The sequence below is a fragment of the Canis lupus genome, chromosome 6 (assembly GCF_003254725.2).
Source record: "Canis lupus dingo isolate Sandy chromosome 6, ASM325472v2, whole genome shotgun sequence".
NCBI lineage: Eukaryota > Metazoa > Chordata > Mammalia > Carnivora > Canidae > Canis > Canis lupus.
In genome coordinates this window covers 51,087,851-51,097,772 of record NC_064248.1, presented here as the reverse complement: position 1 = coordinate 51,097,772, position 9,922 = coordinate 51,087,851, and positions in this window count along the sequence as shown.

Below are 9,922 nucleotides of genomic sequence, written 5' to 3'. Positions count from 1 at the left end.
TATCAAAATGACCAGGTAACTTTGAAGCCAAAAAAATCAAGCACAGCTTCTAAAAATGGAAAATACCATAATTAAAAACTCAACAGAAGGATTAAAGAACAGGTTGGACATTATGAAAGGGTAAATTAGTGAGCTAGAAGGTACATATGAAGAAATTATACAAAATTGTGGCTAGAGAGACAAAGTAATAGGTAAGATGAAATTAAGCATATGAGACCTGAGGGAAGTTTTGAGGCATCAAAATTTCCAGAAGTTATAATGGAGCGAATGGAAGATACATGTAGCTGGAGGAAAAAAAAATCTAGAAATAATTCTAGCAATCTTCAAATTTAGGAAGCAAAGAAATACCACACAACAATAAAAAAAAACCTCATGTATATAATATTCAAAATATAGAACATAAGCAAATTGTGTAAAAAGGAACAATAATAATATTAATAATTGGTAGAAATAGAAGTAGAAAACAGTGGAATAGTATTTTTAGAGTACTCTAAAAAAACCACATTCAACTTACAATGGTATACTGGGTGAAATAAAGACAATTACAGATAGCTTTTCTCATTTTAACCAGTAGACTGCCACTTATAAATAATGTCCTTCAATAAATGAGGAAAAACATAAAATATGAGATAGAAAACTTAAAATTATAGAAATGAACCAATCTGTATTAGTGATGAAAATAAGTAAACTAAATGCTCCATTAAAAAAACATGGTTTCAGAAACAAGTCAGCCAGTTGGGGTGTAAGATTCAAATTCACAAATAAAACATAAGAAAAAAAGAACAATTCAAGTAAAAAAAGATACTAGGAAAACAATATAGTAAAGGTGATCCAGTAATTTTTAATAGTATACATTTTTCTTTAGGGTAAAAAGCATTTGTAGTTATAAATGAATGGTAAAGTTTCAGTTTATCAGATGCATATAATACTAACCCAAGGTACCTGTTAACATTATTTTTAAATCTATAAATCAAAAATTGACAGGAGGAGGAATTAATAATCTAGAATTTGTTCACTTAGTCAATATTCATTGGATATCTACTAAGGACTAGACACAATTTAACTTGCATGAATCCTGGAATAAAACAAAAAAAAATGCAGTCCTTATGAAAATTACTTATATAAAGATATTAGAAACTGAACTCAACAAATGTTGAATATACATTATTTTCAAACAAAGGGAATGTTTACCAAAATTGAGCAAAGAGTCTCCAAATTTCAAAGAATTAGTATCCTACAAATCAGTTTCTTTTTTTTTTTTACCAAAATGCAAGTAAGTTGGAAATTAGTAACAAAGAGAAAACTAACAAACTATACATTTCAAAATTAAAAACACATATTCAAAAATATTATAATGAAGTATGACAGAACAAAACAAAACTGCTCTAAAAAATTAAGACTATTAATTTAAAAGAGCAAACAGAAAATACTTTATTTCACAGTTGCAATTCCTAGAAGAAAAGTATAACCTTAAAAACTCTTACTAGAAAATGGTCGGATTAGCAAGCCAAGAATGCACTTAGAAAGTTAGAAAAAGAAATCATGAAGATAAGAAAGATAAGGATGATAAATCAGAAGAAAAGTTAATAAGTAGCAGACATTGATGTGATTAAAAACCAAAGATATAATAGAGATGATGAGATAAAATATAAGAATTTGTCGAAAAATACAATTTGCTAAAACTGACTCAAGAAGAAATAAAAAATCTATTTACACAACCATGAAAAAGGAACACTGCATTGGTAAGTGAATTTTTAAAATTGAGATATAATTGATATACAATATTAGATTTAGGTGTGCAGCATAGTAATTTGACATCTGTATACATTGCAAAATGGGCACCACAGTAAGTCTGGCTACCATCTGTCACCTTACAAAGTCAATACAATATTATTGACTATACTCCTCATGCTGTACAGTACATCCCCAGGACTAATTTTGGAAGTTTGTACTTCTTTTCTTTTAAAGATTCATGTATTTTTTTTTTTTTAGATTCATGTATTTATATGAAAGAGAGGGACAGGTGGGGCAGAGAGAAAAGGAGAGAGAGACAATCTCAGATTCCCTGTTGAGCGCAATGCCCAACGCAGGGCTTGATCTCACCCCTGAGATCATGACCTGGGCCAAAATCAAGAGTTGGATGCTTAACCTACTGAGCCACCCAGGCACCTCAGAAGTTTGTACCTCTTAATCCTCTTTAGCCATTTTGCCCTCCCCATCTCCCTCCCCTCTGACAGTCACCAATCTCTTCTCTGTATATATAAGTCTAGTTTTTGTTTTATTTTGTTTGTTTGCTTTGTTTTTTAGACGCCACATATAAGTGAAATAATATGGTATTTATCTTTCTCTATCTGACTTATTTCCCTTAGACCATCAAGGTCCATCCATGTTGTTGCAAATGACGACATTTCCTTCTTTTAATAGCTGAGTAGTATTCCAGTGTGCATGCATGTGTGTGTGTGTGTTGTATCACATCTTTATCCATTCATCTATCTGTGGAAACTTAAGTTTCCATATCTTGGCTATTATAAATAATGCTTGAACATAGGGGTACATATATCTTCTCCAATTATTGTTTTCATATTCTTTGGATAGGTATCCAGTAGTGGAATTGCAGGATCATATTATAGCTCTATTTTTAACTATTTGAGGAAACTTCATACTGTTTTCCATAGGGGCTACACAAATTTACATTCCCACCAAGAGTGCGTGAGAATTCCCTTTTCTCCACATCCTTGCCAAAACTTATTTGTCTTTTTGATAATAGCCATTCTGACGGGTGTAAGGTGATAATGTACTATGGTTTTGATATGCATTTCCCTGATGATTAGTGACATTGAGCATCTTTTCATGTACCTGTTGGCCATCTGTTATGTCATTTTGGAAAAATGTCTATTCAGATTCTCTGCCCAAAAATGTCTATTCTGATTCTCTGCCCATTTTATAACTGATTGCTTTTGGTTTTGGTTTTGATTTTTTGTAATTCAGTTGTATGAGTTCTTTATATATTTTGGATAGTAACAACTTATCAGATTCATGAATTGCAAATATCTTATCCCAATAAGTAGACTGTCTTTTGTTTTGTTGATGGTTTCTAAGCTGTGCAGATGTTTTTAGTCTGTTGTAGTCCCAATTGTTTATTTTAGCTTCATTTCCCTTGCCTTTGAGTTAGATCCAGAAAAAAAAAAAAAAATCATCACTAAGACTGATGTCGAAGAGCTTACCACCTATGTTTTCTTTTAGGATTTTTGTGGGTTTAGGTCTGTAAAGTCTTTTAATCAATTTTGAGTTAATGTTTGTATATAGTGTAATATAGTGGTCCAATTTCATTCTTTTGCATATAACTCTTCAGTTTTCCCAACATCATCTATTGAAGAGACTGTCATTTCCCTACTGTATATTCTCATCTCCTTTGTTGTCAGTTAATTGACCATATATACGTGGGTTTATCTCTGGGCTCTCTATTCTTTTCCATTGATCTACGTCTCTGTTTTATGCCAATGCCATACTATTTTATTAATATAGTTTCATAGTATAGTTTAAAATAAAGGAAAATGATAACTTCAGCTTTGTTCTTGGTCAGAATTTCCTGGCTATTTGGGATCTTTTGTTCTATACCAATTTTAGAATTTATTCTATTTCTGTGAAGAAAAGTCATTGGAATTTTAGGATTGCATTGATTCTGTATATTGCTTTTGGTAATATGGACATTTTAATATTAATTCTTTTAGTCCATGAGTGCATAATATTCTTCTTTTTACTTCTGTCTTCTTAATTTTTTCATCATTTTTTCATCTATAGTTTTCAGTGTACAGGCCTTTCATCTCTTTAATTTTATTATTTATGATGCAAGTGTGAATGGGATTATTTTCTTGATTTCTCTTTCTGAAGTTTCATTATGAGTGTAGAGAAATGCAACAAACTTTGTATGCTATACTAATACTAAATTTGCAACTTTATTGAATTTACTATTAGTTCTAACATATTTTTGGTGAAATCTTTAGGGTTTTCCATATATAGTATTATGTAATCTGCAAATAGTGACAATTTTATTTATTTATTTTTTTCAAATGTGACAATTTTAAAATTTTACTTCTTCCTTTCCACTTTGGATGTCTTTTATTCCTTTTCTTGTCTAATTGCTGTGGCAAGGACTTACAGTGCAATGATGAATAAAAGTGGCAAGGGAGGACATCTTATCTTGTTCCTGATTTTAAAGGAAACACTTTCAGCTTGTCATCATTCAGTATGATATTACTGTGGCATTGACTATGTTGAGGTATATTTCCTCTATATCCACTTTCTTGACAGTTTTTATCATAAAAGGATTTTTAATTTTTTTTTATGTCTCAATGAGATGACTATATGATTTTTACCTTTCATTTTGTTAATCACATTGATTTGCAGATGTTGAACTATCCTTACATTCTTGGAATAAATCCCAGTGATCAAATGTACAATCTTTTTAATGTATTCTTGAATTGATTTGCTAATATTTTGTTGAGGATTTTTGTATGCATTCATCAGGAATTGGCTAATAATTTTCTTTTTTTGTGGTGTCCTTGTCTGGTTTTAGTATCAGGATAATGCTGGCCTATTAAAATGAGTTTGAAGCTTTCTCTTCTCTTTGATACTTTGGAAGAGTTTACGAATACATATTAGGTCTTCTTTGAATGTTTGTTAGATTTCATCAGTGAAGCTATCTGGTATTGGATTTTTATGATGGTAAATGAAAAAAAAATAGGAAATCAAAGAGGCTTAGAGGGGAAATGCAAATAAAATATATATGTGCATAAATAGTTAATTTCATTAAAATGTTAGCAATAAATTACTAAGAAGTCTAATTTTAAGCCACCTGTTACTGAGACTAGCCTTTTACTTTCCTTATCTCATTTACCTGTTACCTCACTGAATCTTCACCATAGCTCAGGGCCAGCCCTGATAAAAGAGGATGAGCAGTGTTTGATTAAAACATTTTTTCTTTTTTTTTTTTAAAGATTTTACTTATTTATTTGAGAGAGAGCATGAGTGAGAGGGAGAGCAGAGAGAGAGAGAGAAGCAGACTCCCCACCGAGCAGGGAGCCCAATGTGGGGCTCTACCCTAGGACTTTACAATCATGAAGGCAGATGCTTAACTGTCTCAGCCACCTAGGCACTTTCTGATAAAACACTTTCAACAATGATGAAATCAGAAAATAGTGTTGAATCTTCCACCAAAGGTCATAAAGTGATGAGAAATTAATAGTTCCATTCAGCAAAGAGGAATATTAACAAACAAATAAATAAATCAGCTTCCTGGTAATCAAGTTAAACATTAATTAAAATTATTTGTCACCATGTGACCAAATTTTTTAAAGTAATAAAATCCAACGTTGATAGGGGTCCTAGAAACAGATAGTTTCATGTACTGCTTAGGACATTTAATTGGAAAACATTTTTGATGACAATCTTAAAAATGCTTGATTTATATTTTGAGCTAGGAATTCCACTTTGTAAAATGTATGTTAAGGGAATAATAAAAAATGTGAACAAATATAAAAATATTTTATATATATTATAATTATATATATAATATATATAATTATTATATTATATAATATATATATATATTATTATATATATATTATAATATATATAAAATATCTAAATATAAGAATTTTCCCCAATAGGGATGCCTGGGTGGCTCAGCGGTTGAGTATCTGTCTTCAGCTCAGGGCGTGATCCTGGGGTCCAGGATTAAGTCCCACACTGGGCTCCCTGTGATGAGCGTGCTTCTCCCTCTGCCTATGTGTCTGCCTCTCTCTCTCTCTGTGTGTCTCTCATGAATAAATAAATAAAATATTTTAAAAAAAGAGTTTTCCCCAATAGTATATTTGTTATATTGTATAATATCAAACCATGAAAATAGCCTAAAAGTCCAAAAATATGCTACAAATGATTAAAAATTATTATATATATTTATTTCAATGCTATTTCAAATTATTTAAATTAATGGTAATAGTACAAAAGTTATTAATGATTTAAAATTAAGTTCAAAAGGAAGTTGAAAATTAATATATATTTTGTAATACATTTTGTAAATATATGTAGATAATTATAAATATAAGACTGAAAGGAGGGATCCCTGGGTGGCGCAGCGGTTTGGCGCCTGCCTTTGGCAGAGGGCGCGATCTTGGAGACCCGGGATCGAATCCCACGTTGGGCTCTCAGTGCATGGAGCCTGCTTCTCCCTCTGCCTATGTCTCTGCCTCTCTCTCTCTCTCTCTCTGTGACTATCATAAATAAATAAAAATTTTAAAAAATCATTAAAAAAAAAGACTGAAAGGAGGCTTATGAATATATCACCTATTATGGAATAGTGGGAGAAATTTGTTGCTTATTTAAAATTTTGACATTTTCAATAATAAGCATATATGATTTTTGGAATAAGGAAAAAATCATAAGAGTTAAAAAAAAAGATAAGCCAGTTTGTTTTACAGAAGATTAAAGCCCTATCAGATGAATTGTTATAACAGACAATGAAAATTGTTATAGGTTGAAATAGGTAAGGAGACCATTCATAGGGCAAAGATCCAAACCACTGCATCTCTTTTCAGGATTTTATTGGGAAACGAAAAGTGACACTGTTTAGAATCAGTATGCAAATTCCAAACACAAACAACAGAGTAGTTGAGTTTATAGAAATTATGGTCATGTCCATGTAACATGAATATTTTCAAATTATAGTCAATTTTCCCTTTCAAACCACTGTGGAGCTTAGCTCTGTAAGGCTACATTAGATTCTCACTGTGAGTCAAGTGTTAATGCTCACTCCTAGAAACTTGATGAGGTCTTTGCTTTCAAGAAGCTCCCCATTAGAGTTGGCATGAGAATCTTCGTGTTTCTACAAGTGTGTTCCATTGCCAACTTTGTCAGTATCACCTGGGTAGTGCTTCTTAAAAATGCAAGGCCTCAGAATATTAACTATACTGGAATTTAAATTTTCAAAAATAATAAGAATGAAAAAAATGCACGACCTCACTCCGTAGATTTGCTGCTTGGGACAGGGACCTGCATTCATAAGAATTTCTTTAGATGCCTCTTATGTTTACTGAGTTTTGAGAACTACTTGTGTGGAGAAAAAAAAAAAAACTATGAACTTTTCAAATCAATTCGGTCTAGATTTCCAATCCTTACTTCTTTATATACTGCCTTTTTATAATACAGTTTAGATTCTTCCCCCAACATGAAACTAAAACTATACAATAATTATGGCTCTTAGCTTTCATTTCTCTTGCCTTGATTTTCTTGACTTTCCTTTCCTTCTTGTAATTCTTTTTTTTATTTCTGAGACCAAACACCATTTATAGTTCTCCTCTTGTCTCACTGATCATATCTTCTTTCTTTGTTATTTATTAATTAACTTTAAGGGTAAATTAATTAACTCACTGAGCCTGAGTATCTTCATTTGTTAAACAAACACTACCACCACCAACAAAATTGTCTCATAGATTTTTTGAAGTTTAAGTGAGATAACGTACATCAAGAGCTGTGCCTGTCACACAGCTAAGAATCAATAAATGTTAGCTCTTGTTATTATAAGAGCTATAGTGGAAATAAACACAAGATGCTATTGGAACCTTTGGGAAAACTGGCAGTAAAATGATAAGAAGATTGGTCCATGGCCTCGTGAGTGATGTCACCTTTAGCTGGTTCAGTCTTAAGTAAGTAAAAGTCAGGCAAGAGAAAGATTTCTACAAATCAAACTGGGTTAATATTTTTACTAAATTAACCAACCAATCTAATTAAATCATTGGTTGATTTTCAGAAACAATTAGTTGACCCAGTTAAGTCATTTAACTGATTTATTATTCCACATTTTCTTCAAGTAAAAATACTATATTTGTTTTCTCTTGATTTAAATTTTTAGATTTAGATTCATGGAGTCACTTTCCTGTGAAAAGAAAATGATATGAACTGTAATATTACATTTAACTGAATATAAAAATAGCTGTTTTAAACAACTGAATACATTAAATTGGTGTAGATGGAAAATAATGGAAATTGCTTTACAAAGAACACTTTATCTCAAACCATTATCAGCTACTGGAAGATTTCTTGAACTGCATTTTAAATAATAATCATAAAAAGAATTGCAATAAAATGTTTATTGTGTTCTATACTCCTTTCTACATGAAGTGGAGCAAAATATCTCCATTACCTTAGAAAAGTCTGGAGAAATAATTTCCTCACTTAAGTTTTCCTATACAGCTGTGTGTGTGCTGATTTTCCAGTGATCTATTAGCTAGCCTCTTTCCTTGGGTTAATTCTATCATTTGACAGCCGTAGGCTAGGAGTCATTTTCTTATTTCTCCTTGAGATTATTTAGGATACCTGAGATGTGTTTAGAAGCACAAAGTATTTCAAATGAAATTTAGCTTCTCTTAGTCATACAAACAATCCAGATAATTTTGTGAAGACCTACCATTTAAATCTTAGTCTAACTGGAGCTTTGTATCATGCATTAATTAAGAAGCTTAAAGTTGAAGGTGATATAAAATCCATCCTAAACTGACTCAAACAAAACAGGTAATTTTTTAGTTCTCATAACTGGGAATTATCAAAATAACTCCTTTCGGGTGAGGCTTGATCTGGTAGCTTAATTACTTTAACTCTATGTTCTATTATATATGCTTGGAAAAAAAAAACCCTGAAAGATAAAGTTTTATGTATCTTAATACTCCAAATGATCCATAATAAACACCTGGATAGACCATTTCTAAGAAAAATCACCAAATGGGATCCATAATCTCCCTAATCCTACTATGTAATATTTTCTCTTCTAATTGAAAGAGAAGCTACTACAATATCGCAATCACTGTCTTTTACTGGACCTTCCCCTGTATTAGATTAATAGGTGTTCCCCAAGCGAAACAAAAATATGTGCTTATCAGAATCCTGTCCAGTTGTAAAAGTATTCATACTTAAAATATCTACTTTTAAAAATTGTTTAATTGCAGTAGAATAGAATAAAGGATATTAAGACTTAGAATATTTGTAAATAGATTTTGCCATTCAGTTGCTTCAAGAAAGTTTGTAGGAAAAAAAATCAGAAATTCCTTCTTGTTTGCTGAAACAGTTGTATGAACATTTATGGAAAAACTCAGCTATAGGTGTCAGCCATTTTTTGATGTCTGTGCTCATTCAATTAAAGGCTATGAACCTCTTGGCAAGTGAAGGGTCCTATCTATGGGTAGAGAGCTCAAAGTGCTATAAGTAATAGCTAAATGATGTTTGAATATTGTGTATATAAGGGAATAAAAAATGTGAACTTTGTACACAGTTTTCTTATTTTATTGTTAGAAGAGAATGACAGTATTTCCATTTTTGAAAATCCCTCTTAAGCTGGTATTAGTGGAAGAGTCAACAAACTCATTCTAATTTTTGGAAGATTAAGACAAATACTCAGGTTAACTTTCAAAAGTTAGTTTAGTTTGTTCAGTTAACTTTTAGAGGTCTGGAAACTCCTTCTAATAACATTAAGGCATGACAGACAAGTTATTATGAACATAATCATTCCAATACAGATAGTAGCAACTGGACCACATCAAGTGACACACCATTACTTTTGCTACATTCTACTCTTTAGAAGTCTAGCTCATACTCAAGAAGAGAAGAAATAAGCAACACTTCTTGAGAGGAGGAGTATATAATAATTTGTGGAGGTATTTTTTAACCAATAAAAAGGAAACACAAAAGAAAAAGGATATAGAAAATGAGCATCAGTACATAGAAGCGAAAGTCTATATGACATAGAAGTATATGAAGAAGTGATTGAACTTACTAGTCATCTGAGGAATGCAAATTAAAACAAAGAATTTTACCTCGATTCCTGTTATGCAATACAACATATGAATCTTGCAACAACCATGATAAAAAATAC